Source organism: Bactrocera neohumeralis, chromosome 2 (assembly GCF_024586455.1).
Source record: "Bactrocera neohumeralis isolate Rockhampton chromosome 2, APGP_CSIRO_Bneo_wtdbg2-racon-allhic-juicebox.fasta_v2, whole genome shotgun sequence".
Taxonomy (NCBI): domain Eukaryota; kingdom Metazoa; phylum Arthropoda; class Insecta; order Diptera; family Tephritidae; genus Bactrocera; species Bactrocera neohumeralis.
Window position 1 is genome coordinate 47,992,720 of NC_065919.1, and position 14,728 is coordinate 48,007,447.

General features: G+C 35.3%; 1 protein-coding gene across 11 annotated transcripts in view; it reads right to left on the reverse strand.

Moving 5' to 3' along the window:
* Window positions 1–14,728, reverse strand: part of LOC126750933 (tyrosine-protein phosphatase 99A) — a 519,418-nt gene that overhangs the window by 113,736 nt on the left and 390,954 nt on the right. Inside the window, exon 1 of one of the 11 annotated variants that reach the window (XM_050460772.1) lies at window positions 749–1,549. The exons of 8 other annotated variants lie outside the window; for them this stretch is intronic. The gene's annotated coding sequence lies outside the window, so the exon portion shown is untranslated. Of the gene's footprint in view, window positions 1–748; window positions 1,550–14,728 lie in introns of those variants that run through there. 2 more of the 11 variants (XM_050460771.1, XM_050460770.1) reach the window with 2 other exon arrangements.

The window sequence follows — 14,728 nt, forward strand, 5'->3', positions numbered from 1 at the left end:
CGGCATGCGGCAGCTGCATGCGTTAGAGCAAGCTGTATGCGAACTTTAATTATTGGCGACTCTTTTATAACATTGTGTGTGTTTTTTGTTCCGGACTGCAGTATTACTGGTGCCAAACTGGTACTTTTCGTGCCCGGAGTTGACAGTTCTTTTTATTGATTTCTTCAAAGGTACACAAAAACCCACTGAAAATTTCGTGCAGCGGCAGCGACTGTTAGGCGACAGCGCCGGGGCAGGGCAGCGCGTTTAGGTAGGCAGACAGCAGGAGCGTAAGAACTTTTATCAACAACAGCAACAACAGGGCACATCGCCTGACCAGCCGTCTGCCAATTGCTAGCCACAAACAAAAACAAAATGAAAATCGACAATAACAACAACAACAAAATAAAGCTGTGAGCTGCATCACTGAATTCTGGTTACCAAGCGCCAATTGGGCGTGCAGTCCCACAGGCTGCTACACAAAATTCGAAGTTTTTTTCGTTGGTCCAATGCAGCGTGTGGGCTGCGCGTTGCAGTTGCTAACGGAAATTGAACACTTTATTGCTTTACTTTATTAATAGCAGTACTTAGCGCGGCTTTTCATTTACTTTTCACTTATTTTAAGCACTTTCTTTGATAACTTTAGCATTTTGCTGCTTCACTGTGCTTCACTCTGCCTCACTGGCCGCAGACAGCACCGAAAGCAGCCAACAAAAGCATTCGTAAACGCACACACACGCAAACTTTTGTTGAAATCTGCATTTATTACCATTTGAATTGACTTTTGTTTCGCTATACCGTTACTATTGGCCAGCTAATTTTCACATATCCATTTAGAGCTGCTCTTTATTCACATAAATTGTGTGTATTTTAATGAAATTCTTTTCGCCTTTGTCTTCTAATGTGTACACTTTAATGTTTCACACTCATACGCGCACAACAACAACAACATGGGCACAAGCGTTGCTATAGCGCACACTAACGTTCTCTCTGTGTTTGTGTATGTGGGTGTGCGTGTATGGGTCTCTCTGTGACAGCTTCCTTAAATTGCTGGTTGCAGGGCGGCTGATTAAGCGCACGAGAAAAAAGTTGACTGCATGCACCTCCTGCTGCTTGGGTCGCTACACAACAACAACAGGCCTAGCAAAAACAACAACAATCTACACTAAACTTCACTTTTCACCGTTAATTCACACACTTTTCGCTACTTTTCTGCACTTTATCACCGAATTAATGAAACATTTGCCTCAATTTTACGATTTTCACATTCATCCAAACTGCGGATTTTGCTCGATTCACTCGAATTTCGTGCACACAATGCGAAAAACGCCTTTGGGAAGAATTCATCCACGAATTCTATATACACAATCCAGTCCTCCGCACACAATTCTTCACTTCACTTTGTACAATTGTACGACAAAACAAAAAAAAACACGATTCACTTCTCTTCGCTTCCTCGTTTTCGTATGCTATGTATGCGCTGCGCAGCGTTTGTGAGGCACTAAACGAGTCACTCAGCAGCGAACATGTGCAGATACACTGTTGAGCGGTGACCGTAGTCCAGCAGCGCGGCGAAATCAACTGTGCGGTTAATTCGCCGCAACCGACAGTTATTTATTTGTTGCTCCAGTGCCTGTGCGTTGTTGCTGTTATGTATCTTCTGTGTTTGTGTTGGCTTGTGACTCTCTCTCTCTCGCTGTGTATCTGTATCTCAGCGTGTTAGGTGAGAAGTCATGGGCGATAAATTCACTCTCGCCGTGACTGGTCTAATCGGTTGTGCGTTGAGTTGATAACAAATTTGTCTGTTTACAAACTTAACGAAACGAGGCGAAACGTTTGCACTGTAGCAGCTGTGTTTAGTTGGCACACCGAATTTTCTTTTACTAAGCAGTTAAGATATCAATAAGAAATAATATTGTATAAGTAGTATGTACATATTTTTGGAAATAATAAATACTAGCGGTACTTATTTGACTTTTTCCTATTACCTCGTATGTGTTTTGAGGTGAAAAATCACTATAATTTTGGGTTAAAAGTGCAAAAATCAATAGATAAACGATCGAAAAGTAAACATTAAAAATAACATTTAAAATTTTTTTAGTAGTTTTTTGTTAAGACTTTTTTAAATCACTATTTATGTACTTATTTATGTAAATGTGTGAATTTCGAGGGAGTATTATTTTTAAAAGCAAAATTTAGTTAATTCAAAATAAAAAATTCTAATTAGTTAATATTTTTAAATAAATTGATTTATAAAATACATTTTCCTACTGCTTTACGAAAGAAGACCTTTTTGTAACTTTTGTGAAAGTGATTCCGGAAACACACATAATTAACATGGCCAAATTAGTGTTTAATGATATTAAATTAATACAATGTTTCGGAAATATAAGCAAACTTAAGGTTTTTTTTAATAAAAAATGAGTTTTAATATCCGTTTAAAATGATTTAAATATTCGAGTATTGCTTCGTGGTTATGTCTAATTTATTTTATAATTATATTTTATAAGCAATTTTCAAATGGTTCTTAAACTGTCTATTTACTTTGTTTCTTATACAGTGCTTTAAAGTAAAGAACTTAATCTTTCAACTTTGAAAAAACAAATTACATTTTATGTTTTATTGCAAAAATCGAAAATTGAATATTTAAATTTAATTAAAAATTTCAATTAAAATTCTTTATTGCAAAAATTTAATATAATAAATTAATAAAATTAAAATTAAAAATTTAAAACTAATTAAATTAAAAATTAATTTAACAAAAATTAAATTTTCAGTTTTAGTTAAAAATTAAATTGTAAATTTTTGGAATAAAAATTTTTAATTCAAATTTTATGCTTCTATTGAAATTTTTTATTTAAACTTAATGTTTAAAAAACAATTTCAATTAAAAATTTATTTTTTAATTAAACTTAAATTTTCAATTTTTGGTTTTCGCTGTAAAAATTTTTGATTCAATGTTTTTTTCAAAATTGGAAGTTATTTATTTATACCACGGTTCATTTAAATTAAATCAATTTTTATTCAAAAATAAAATTTTCTATTTTTCTATTAAAATTTTTGAATTAAATTTAAACTTTTTTTAATAAATTTTTTTATTAAAATTAAAATTTACATTTAAAAAAAAAAATTCAATTAAAAATTTATTTTTTAATTAAACTTAATTTTAAATTTTCGGTTTTCGCTACAAAAATTTTTGATTAAATTTTTTTTTCAAAATTGGAAGTTATTTGTACCACGGTTCATTTTAATTAAATTAATTTTTATTCAAAAATAAAATTTTCTATTTTTAGAATACACATCTTTAATTGAAATTTTTTAATTAAATTTAAAATTTTTTAATAATTTTTTTTATTAAAATTAAAATTTTCAATCAAAAAAAAAAAAATAAAAGTTCAATTAAAAATTTAGTTTTTAATTAAATTTATATTTTCAGCATACAAGCGCGAAATAATTTAAATTTAATTTCAAAAACATATTTTTTTCGTTTTAATTGTAAATTTGCTATTCATTTATATAGATTTTTTGATATTTTTCAGTTCGTTCTTCAGAATCAACATTTACATTTTTAACTTTGTATTCGATTTTTGGGTTTAAAAAATTGTTTTTAATTTTCCCCAAAAGGTATTTGGTAAAGGAATTAAAACTTCAATTAATTTTTTTTTTATTGTAATCCCAAAAATTTGAATTTAAAAAAATTAAAATAAAAATTAATTGAAATTTGAATTAATTTATATTTTTAATTAAAAGATTTACAAAGAAAGATTTCGAGATGGATGTTATCAGTATCACAGAAATTTGCGTTTCTAGAGGTTTTGAGAAATCTAAGTCACCATGTATCCAATTTCCTAAACTTTTTGTGTTTCCAGTGGTCCAGTGGAATAACGGCTACTGAGTAGTTTTATGGGGAGTCTACTCTATCACGTACACCGGTATTTGAATGGCATAAAGCGGTCGGTGCCGGTCACGAAGTCATCGAAAAAACATGCCAATTTAAAAAATTAAAGCAACTTTGTTTGAAAATCAACGAGATAACATAGGATCTCAAAATCTCTTATGAATAGACTGAATACATTTTGGTTAACGTTTTGGGTATGAAATGTGTCAATGCTAGAATCCTCCCAAAAGACCTGAATCTTTTGCAAAAAACCTTTGAGTAAACATCGCAAAAGAGATGCTTGATATCGCAGCTGCGGGTTCTACATTCAACAAACGCATCATCAATATTAACGGCACTTCGGTTTAGGAATATGACGTCGAAAATGTCAATAATCTAGCCAATGACGACTTAAAAATGAGTCAATAACGAATAAACCTAGCCAAAGCCGCTCAAAAATCAAGGTGATGTTTATCGTTTTCGTTAATTACGGTGGTGAGGTTCACCATAAACACGTTCCACAGGGAGGCATCCAGGTATCTGGACAGTAAATTCATGGATTTTGCACCACGAAAATACACCGTCATATTATGGTATGATTGGGATTGATTTTTTGGATAAATATGAAACGAGCGTCCTCGCACTGCATTTGAATTTTTCAGATTAAGTTCTCGGCAATTTTTTTGTTTTCGAAACTGAAAATCTTCTTCTTGAAATGCGTACTGAAGCCATTTAAAGGAAGGTATTGAAGACCATATAAAAATATATGTAAATATATTATAATAAAAATTTTATAAAAAAAAATTGCTGAAACTTAATCATTTTTAAGATTTTTGAGTTTCCGCATTTCTCTTAAGCTTTGAAAAACTTAAACATTTGTACTACATTTTCAGGTCTGATTCTACATCTTTGATCGTTTGAAATAATAGTTTATTTCACCATACTCATACTTCTAGAACTCGTATACTGGAACAGCGCTGACAAAGTTAAACTAAGAACCAAATTGTGCTCAAATCTTCATATTCGAGATAAGTCACTTTCCATAAGCGCATGAACACAAAGGTGACAAATAATTGCTTCCAAAAATAAATGTCTGCATGTTTAACCGGTATATATTATAGCTCCTGACTAGGAGAATTATTAATAAATTATGCAGGGCAGGGATATTAGGCAATTAATTTGTTATCAACTAACAAGCCAGCTTTCTTTTACACCAATTTCATTTCTACAACTACATGGCAAATCTACGTAAATATTACAGGTGCATGCAATATAATCGTTTGACACCATGGCATATCGATTTATGAGCATGTGTTTGGAGTAGTGTGTGGGAATAAAAACAAAAATAAAGCTGAAAGTATTTAAGTGGTTATTCACGTCACCATTGCACGCATTTTCATTATCATTTCATGTGTTTTCTACGCTAATGGATTGCGGAAGTGATTAAAAAAACCCCATTTAGGTAGGGGTTAAGTTCGGAAGCAGTCGAAATATTGTAGATATCGTAGGTTTTTATAGTCAGCCAAGAGGAAACTGTAATATTCGGCGTATGGAACAGGAATAGGAAAAGTGAGGACCGATTTCGTATATATTTGAAATCATATATTCAAAACAGCTGCCCACTTCTTACCTATAAGTTGATATATGTACATATGTATAAAGTCTACAGGCAGGACGTGCGTCGTCATATTCGTTAAATGCGAGCTAATAAACTTAATCATAGCTTATGGTTGTTTTTGGATTAAAGTTGACTCAAATGATGACCAATGCTTCAGTTATCTATTCTGACTCAAAGTATGCTGATGGGATTCAAATTGACCTTCTTTGGAAAGTAGGACCTGATTATAGTCCAAATTCGGTCATTTTAAATAAATATAGTTAGAATTTGTTGAATCGAATTTGGACCAAACCCGATTAAATATTTTATGACATATTAAATTTAATCAAAAAGAAGACGCATACCATAGCATTAATTCGAAAACCAAATCAACAAAGTGCCCTGCAGCCATTACGAATCGGTTTTGGCGTTTAATTTCTATTCCCAGCTCAGTGGGATATCTGCAAGCGTGAGCTCTCAAGTGTTTAATTCTTGCTCTCACAAAGGCGGGTTAATCAAAAAGGAAGAGTTGAGATGTTTGTACCTCATCTTCTTTCAAACAGTTTCTACAACTGTCATACAATAAGATGCCCAACTATATCGCGTGGGCGAAATAAATTCTGAAGCTTTTGATGGCATAGCCTTACCATGCTTCATTTGCTAGCCTTGAGCGTACGGTTAATGAACTTAGGTAGAGTATCACTGTTCTACTACTAAAGTGGATAGTCACCTCTCTGAAAGTGACTTTACTTCAGAGCCGTCGATCTACGGACACTGTAATGTTTGAAAAAGGCTGCAGTAGTAAGGAATCCTGAATCCAATACTGATGGATAGTTGCCTGCAGTAGACGCTGTCACCTACCTGCAGCTCTGCTTTAGCGGCTTCTACCTACCCATAGATATCATCCAAAGGTATGTGAGCGGAAATCAAATGATCCAAAATATCTCTTATGAAATCAAAGCGGCTGATATTTCTTAAGAGTTCTGTCACAGGTTTACTTAGAAAGCCAAGTCAATTTATGGCTATTTCTATGGGCGCTAAGTGCAAAATGACATTACGTGACATGGTTGGTGTGTACCTTGGTGCACGGTTCAGGCAAGCTAAGGCAACTATATTACCTTAGCCACCATAAACCAACATAAAGTGCTTTCGAAAGTATTTTCGAATTTTCAAAAAACTATTTGTAACTAAATCACACAATATTAGCTGTGCTTTTGAGGTCAAAAATATATTGTAGTACTTCCTTCTTGGCATGACTGTCTAAACCGGCGCTAAACTTATACTCATGCTTGTCTATGTGTGCGTGCATAATTGTACTATTAGCGTCATATTGGTTATTAACATGAAAGTCAACATACACAAACACATGAGAGAACGGAGCTACATAATGTCGCCTGTATGTTGTTGCTGCACTTTAACAAAGTCTCTTTGGCGCATTTATTAGCTTTTAATGGTGGGACAGTGCGCAGCTGGTGAATTAGCGTACTGATGGTGACCAGACATGACAAAGTCTAACAAGTGTCTTTTATTGGGTATTTAGTGCTATTTAGCAGTTATCCACATAAACTTAGAGCATTTTTAATTTTTATATTCAAATGGCGCAAAGGACTTTGTGAACTGTCAGCGGTGAAGTCCGTTTCGAAATATGTATGATGTGTGTTCTCAGTGCAGTTGATTTGCTGATGAAGTCTTTTGCGACAATTAACTACGCCAGTTAATGGTTTATTATTGATTGTGTGAGCGCTTGGTGCGCAGTTAAGAGCGTTGCCCCAACACGACAACTAATGTAATATTAATGATAGTCTGGGTGAGGACGCTAAATGTGGTACCATAGTCGAAAAATTAAGCTGGCAGTGAGGAAAATCTCTGCAGCGGGTGGAACTGTTCAGATTGACACCGAATTGTAGTCTTCTGTTCTTACAATTTGTAGTAAACGGTCTTAATCAGCTCACTGGTCAATTAGATATCTGTCTTTGTGAACTATTGTGATTTCAGTGATCGTCCAAGAATAATTGGTTCAATGAACGTGAAAGATTACAACATGTGAGTCAAAAAGATTTGACATACCGATGGGCGGAAAAAATTCCCGGTAAATTTTCGACTATATTAAGGAGCTTTCACACATTTAAACATGTGTGAAACTTGATCCCATATGTCAAAACGACGCGAAAAGTTCGTCTGGTATTTTTTACGATGGACGTAACTTTGAACAACAAGTTCGCTTGAAGTTTTGTTGTTTCAATTTAAACACGGCTACAGAATCATTGGAAATATAGCAGAACTGTTTTGGGGAGTCTACTTTATCAAGAACACAATCGTTTGAGTGGTAAAAAGCATTCAGTGAAGGTCTTAAGGTCAACTAAATCTTGTCTCTTGCGAGTCGTCCATATCTCTCCGATAATTATTGAATAAGTGAAAAAAATAGCACTTGAAAATGCCATCAGAAAAATAATAGAGGATCTCAACAAGTGTTATGTATCGAGTCATTACATTTTGCTTAATATATTGGGTATTAAGCGTGTTAATGCTAGAGACGTACTAAAAGACCTGAGTCTTTTGCAAAAACAACGTTGACTAGATAACGGAAAAGAGATCCTCAACAGCGCTGCTGGCATCTCAAACGCATCGTTACTGGTGACTAAACGTGGCTTTAACATAATATATCCAAAAATACAGCGAATAGCGCTCCAAAAAAAAACCGAAACGCGAAAAACTAAATTTCGTATCCCTCTTTGAGGGTCATCCCAGGCAAGGCTATTTTTGTTCGAGCGTATTTGATCAGCTTTAAAGGAGAACTGAGAGCTGGCGACTAACGTCCTGAACTTGTGTGGTTGATTTCAATGATATGATATGACTATTACCATTCTATGCAACTAAAAGTTGGAAGAATATTAATATAGATCAATAATGGAAAAGAATAAGAAGGGTAACTTTGGAGTAGCCTTCTAATTATATAGGCTACTACTAACTGTATTGCATCTACCGTGAATTGTCAGGGCAATTTCAATTAATATTTATGAGCCTGGTCATTGCAATAGAGACCTCGATTTTTCAACTTGGACAACAAAACTACCGGACTTTTTTGATGCCCAGCAATACTGAGAACAAATCGCTTTCAATAATCGACGAAGCATTTCGACCATATAACAAATTTGTTATGCCATCTGTCGGTACTGCCTGTACTAGCAGGACGGGTGTCACTAAAAGCGATAACGATATACAAAAAAATTCATGAAACGACTGATAGACGGATAAGGATGAGATGGAATGTCATAAGACTGTGCAGTATCACTGAAATCATGGGCAAGAGCACCGAAGGAAAACCCGCATGCTTTTTACACGGTCTCGAAAGGACTGCAGGACGATTGTTGGTCTAAAGACAGGTCACAACCTACTGGCATCACATGCGAGCCGGATGAGCCGTTCCCACGATAGTCGGGTCTAAGTAACCGGAATGGACCCGGACTTTTTTCTGGCCAAGGATTGTTAACTCGGCACCATTCCTCGAAATTGCTTCAGGAATGTTTTGTGAAGCTACAAGAGCAACAACAACCGCCGGATGAGCATAAATAACGATGACGCATCCGGCAAATGCAGGTCAGCAGATATGAGAGAAAAGCTAAAACTCCTCCTATGCCTCTACCCAGTATTATCTACAACTCGTATTAGATATCTAGCAGCTTCGTAGTTCAAGATTCCAGACAAAATATCAAAAATTGATATCAAGTCACACTTAAAGTCCCTAAAAAGCGTTGACGTACTGTTTGACGAATATTTCACCTCAAATATAACTGAACCTCTATCTGACATTACTAAGGACCAGTAGATCTATGTGTGGCGTGACAGCCGGCCAGTATAACGTAACCAAACCTAATATCGATTCTAGTCAAATCGCCTGGTTCAGTGAAGATTTGACTACTGAAATGTTTCAAGCTTAGTCTAAGGTAAGCTGGACACTGAGAAGATACACCGAGCAACGGAATATAATCTCAATTTAATACTCGCGTTACATTAGCAATGTAGCATATGATCTTGGGGTCAATAATCTCTTGTATGGATCAAAAGTACTCAAGAGAGATACTTTCAAGGTGTTTTTAAATTTTTATATTGGAGAGTATTATAAACCGAAAAATAAAAATGAAAATAGATGATATGATAATGAAATATAATTACAGGTATCCGAATAAATCGAAAAAGTCGTTTGAGTTAAAAAATACTAGATTAAACTAAGCGTTATTTTATTTTAAAAGCATAAACAAAAAATTATAATAATAAAGCAACATTCTACCTGCCATAAAATCAGGGTTCTTAAGAAAAGAAATAAATTTTCCTTACAAAGAAAGTAATAAGAATGAAAAATATACCCCTCAAATAAGCAAATCATTTTTGTACACCTTTCCAAACACTAATTAATTGCGGCATAGCAACACAGTTATTGCTAAAAATAAAGAACCTGTGAAGGAGGGTGTTGGCCGCAAACTCCAGTAATTTGCCCAAGGTTGAAAAATCTAAGTGAGTCTAAGCGTCATTATGCGTTTGGGGGCATTGCGGCGAACCGCAAAGTAATGTTGCAGCGCTTGTCGCCGTTTAGGGGTTAGCTAAATAGCCGTTAAAATGCAATAAAAACAACAACAACAACAACAGAGAATTCAAGATAAAAATAGGCCTACACCAAGGTGCGAGCAGCCATGCAAACTCATTAAAATAAACGTTAATCCAAGAAGTGGTAATGGTAATGGAGAAAGCCAGGTGGAATGGCAAGGGAAAAAAGTAATAAAAATAACAACAACAATAAAATGTGCTAGTACATGTTGTGTAATAAAAATATTTGTTTCGGAAACGTGAAAATAGTCAGAAACATTAAAAAAACAACAACAGCGCAAACCAGAAGTATTGTAAATGTGAAGGCGCAACGCCTTAAGGTAGGCCACAAAACAGGCAGCAAGTACGGGCGCTGAAAACAAGGCAGGCGAAGTCAGCATGAAATGAGTGGCGAAAATGCAGTCAAAATGTTTGATTGTATTTTTATGAGACCGGCGCTACATAGCGCCAACAACAACAACACACAAAGTAAAGCTCATTTCCTCTCATTTACATCGTTACACCTCAACGGCGTCATCGTTTGGCCCAACATTTGTACGACTGCGGTGAGACGCGTACACTTTGACGCTGTTCAGGAAATGTTATATTGCGTAAGCGCAGCTCGCGCAACAACAATAACAATTAGTGTACACAAAGCTGTGTTGCTTGTGCGGCAGGTAAAATTGGTAATTAGCGTACTTTTATGGCAGACTGTGCGAGTGTGCTTTAAGCGGATTTTCATTGCAGTTTCGGTAGGTTACTGAAATTTCCTTCCTTTGCCTTCATCATCATTTTCGTGTGCCTTGTATACCGTTCCGTTTGGTGTGTGTGTGTGTTATGTGTTTTATTTTTTTTTCAAAGCTTAAGTTCTTTCCGCCGAGAGCGAAAATTTATAAACGGGTATATTTTGATATAATAAATTGAGAGGCCAAAATAGCTTTGAATGTGTTTGCGTAGGCGGTAAGGTAATTTAAAAATTTTAATATTTATTTTACCGTGCGCTTATAAAAGTATTATTTAAGAGCAAAAACCAAAAAAAAAAGAAATATTTCGACTTTTAAACTTAGATTTTTTATAATTTTTGCAAGGTGTATCCGATATAGCATGGATGGTGTGTGACTTAGATAACCCACACACACCACGCGCCTAGTTGTATGCTTTTATTTTTAATATAATTTGTATACTAACTGCTTGTTTTTAGTCTATACTAGAAAAAAATTATATATAAATATGAAATGATGCTTTGGATGTCTATCAGCGCTTTATGCGGCTGCATGTTTTTAATATTTCTGCAAAATTGTAAAAAAAAAAACTGTGGTCCTTCACTGTGCGAATGAAATGATTAATTAAGTAGTAGCGATTTTAGACACACGTTAATTTTGATATAGATTATCTTACTTACTAGTGAAAAGCTTATTCCTGGAAAGGTTGAATGAATGAAAAGTAATTATTTTATCTTCACTTACGGAAAAACACTGTTTAAATTCAACTACGTTCAACTACATTTCACTGATAGTATGTAGAATTACTTAATTTATCTTTAAAAGATTGATTAACAAGGAAGAAATTCTAGCTCTTCTACACTATTTAAAATAATGCTTCAATGAATAATGGAATCTCAAACCTCTACTAAAAATAAGTTATAATGGTTTAGAAAAAATAAAATTTAGTACTGGTACGATGGGCAGTGCAGTGTCATAGTGGAGAGAAAACACATTGCCTACTCTGCATCGTTACAATGTATCGTACAGTACGTACGGGATAGAATAGATACCCAGAGTTGTAGAGAGAAGCGAGACGCAATTGCAGAAAAAAATGAGAGGGGCCAAAATGCTTGAGTACGGAGAGCTTAACAAGCTGGCACAGGGGTAATGGTCGAAAATTCTACGAAAGATGCAGCGAATAACAGAAGGTTTCAAGACCGGTGCATACTCTTGTTGTATTTGTTGACTGACGTCCAGAGCATACTAAAACTATGGAGGGACCTCTTTTAAAGCCTTGCTGAATGACAGTGAAACACCAGAAGATGGTGAACCCCACTCCCCAATCGATGACGAGGGTGCAGTCGTTTCATTGCCCAACCATGAAGAAGTTCGAATAGCAATTAGCTGTCTGAAGAACAATAAAGGGGGCCGACGTGTGCGAAAGATTAAGGGGCTATACCAGTGTGACACTTTCAAAAAAATTTTTTTTTTTGCTTTTTCGATAGTTTATATATTCAGAAATATCCTGTGAAATCGGCGAGGTCGTATCTTAAATAGTTTTTGAATGGCAGCGTTCTAAATAGCGACCGCTCAGAGGTGCAAACATATATAAGTGAAACTTTAAACGCGTTTTTCTCGAAACGACATTTTTCAAAATTGCTGACATTATAACTCAACGAGAAATTAACCGATCGACTTCAAATTAAAACTGGATATAGTTGAATACATTTGCTATACAATAGACTACGATCTTTTTGATTGGTTGAAAATTGTCAATTTGGCATTAAAAAAACGAATATTTTTTTCGTAAAAAACTATTTTTTTTTTCAAAATTACGCAATTTTCTTAATTTTTGATATTTTCCAAAGATCGTAGTTCATTGTATAGAAAATATTTAAGTTTAATAAACATTTTGAATTTTTTTGTTTCAGCTACTCAATCGACCGGAATCATGCCAGCAGTTGAGGCACTTTTTTTTCGGCACTTCCGCAGACAGCACATAACTCCGTTATTTTTCAATATTAAAAAAAAAAAAATTTTGATATAGCTAAAAATATACTTTATTACGTCCATAGAATGTCGAAACATTCAATCCAGTACTTTTTTTTTTTTAAATTCACGAAAATCGCCTAATTTTTCATGCGTCACACTGGTATATCCCCTTAAAGTCCACCGCCAAAAAACTGATTGAATCTTATCAGTGTGGCTTTAGGCCTGGAAAATCAACAACTGACCAGATATTCACTCTGCGCTATGAGGATCGACACACACCACCTCTTCTTCGATTTTAATGCTGGTTTGACAGCACGGTTGTATAAACTGACGTTGAGCAATATCAAAAGCTCAGTTGGGATCGAGAAGTACATCTCCGAGCAGTTCGATACCAAACGAGGTTTCAGACAAGGAGACTCCCTTTTGTGCGTCTTCTTCAATCTACTCCTGGAGAAAATAATTCGAGCTACAAGTGCTGTCATACGCCGATAACATCGATCGTAACAACGGCGCCGTTAGTTCTCCTTTCTCCAGACTGGATAAGGAAGCCAAGTAAATGAGTCTAGTTGTGAACGAAGGAAAGACGACAAACAGTCGTCGCACTCGCGACTAGGCTCCCACGTCACTGTTGACAGACATAAGTTCGAAGTCGTAGATAATTTCGTCTATCTTGGAACCAGCATTAATAAGAATAATTCTTGCCAACAGATGCTACTTCGGACTGAGCAAGCAATTGAGAAGTAAAGTCCTCTCTCGACGGATAAAGACCAAACTCTATAAGTCACTCATTATTCACGTCCTGCTATATGGTGCAGAGGTATGCACGACGACAACATCTGATAAGTCGACGTTACGAGTTTTCGAGAGAAAAGTTCTGCGGTCCTTTGCGGATTGGCTGTACGAGATATACAACAGTATTGACATAGTTCAATGAATTAAGAGATAGTGGCTACGCTAGCTAGGATATGTCATTCGAATGGATGTAAACACTTCAGTTCTGAAAATAATCGACGCAGTAATGGCCGGGAGAAGCAGAGAAAGAGGAAGACCTCCATTTCGTTGGGAAGACCAAGTGGAGAAGAATCTGGAAAATTCAATTGGTGGCAACCAGCGAAAAAGAAGAGGCTGTAACCGCGTAACAGTTGTCTCGGTAACAAAGAAGAAGAACTAAGGATTCAAAAATTTACATTCGTACTATCATGGGATTATAGTTCCTCTTAGTTGAGTAATCAGTATCAGGGTCAACGATCCAAAATGGATTAAATATTGCTTTGTGTGAACCGGGTTATCTTATTTAGATACTTTTGCTAGAGTGTAAGCAAACAAAGTGATTATCTTCAAAGTTTCAGTTTATTGCATTTTTTGGCTTGCAATATCCTCTAATCCTCGAGCGATTAAAAGTGCTACAAAAACCCTGGGTACAAAACGAAATAAATAAATCGCTTTTAAAATCTCCTTTAATTTTAAGACTCAAAGAAGTCGTGAGAATTAGTGAAAAGAACAGCCACTTACCAGAGTTAAAGTAACTTAAAAGTAATGTGTGAAAAGTATGAAATTGCATTACTGAATACATCCCAACAAGGACTGCGTTTCGGGGGTGGCATTCAACTCACAAATGCCTTTTTTTAACTTTAAAGCCTATTAAAATTATACAAAAACAAATAAGCACTCAGGGAACAAATAACTGTAGTAATAAAAAGGGAAGTGAAGTGAGAACAATGGAAATGGTGTATGCGATAGAGAAGAGCTTTGTTTGTGTTTGTATGTGTAGGACGTGGGGGAGTGGCAGCGAATTGCCGCTGCAAGCTGCTGATATGACACATATAAAAGGAAATTACGACAAAAATTAACAAGCAATATATTAGAGGGAAAATATTTTATTATTTGACATAATGGACGAAATTTTATTGTGCCCGAAGCGGCGCAGTCGCTGTCGCAGTCGCGTTTTTATGATAAACTCGTCATGTGCGCTGAGACAAAAGGCTGCGTGTGGTATGT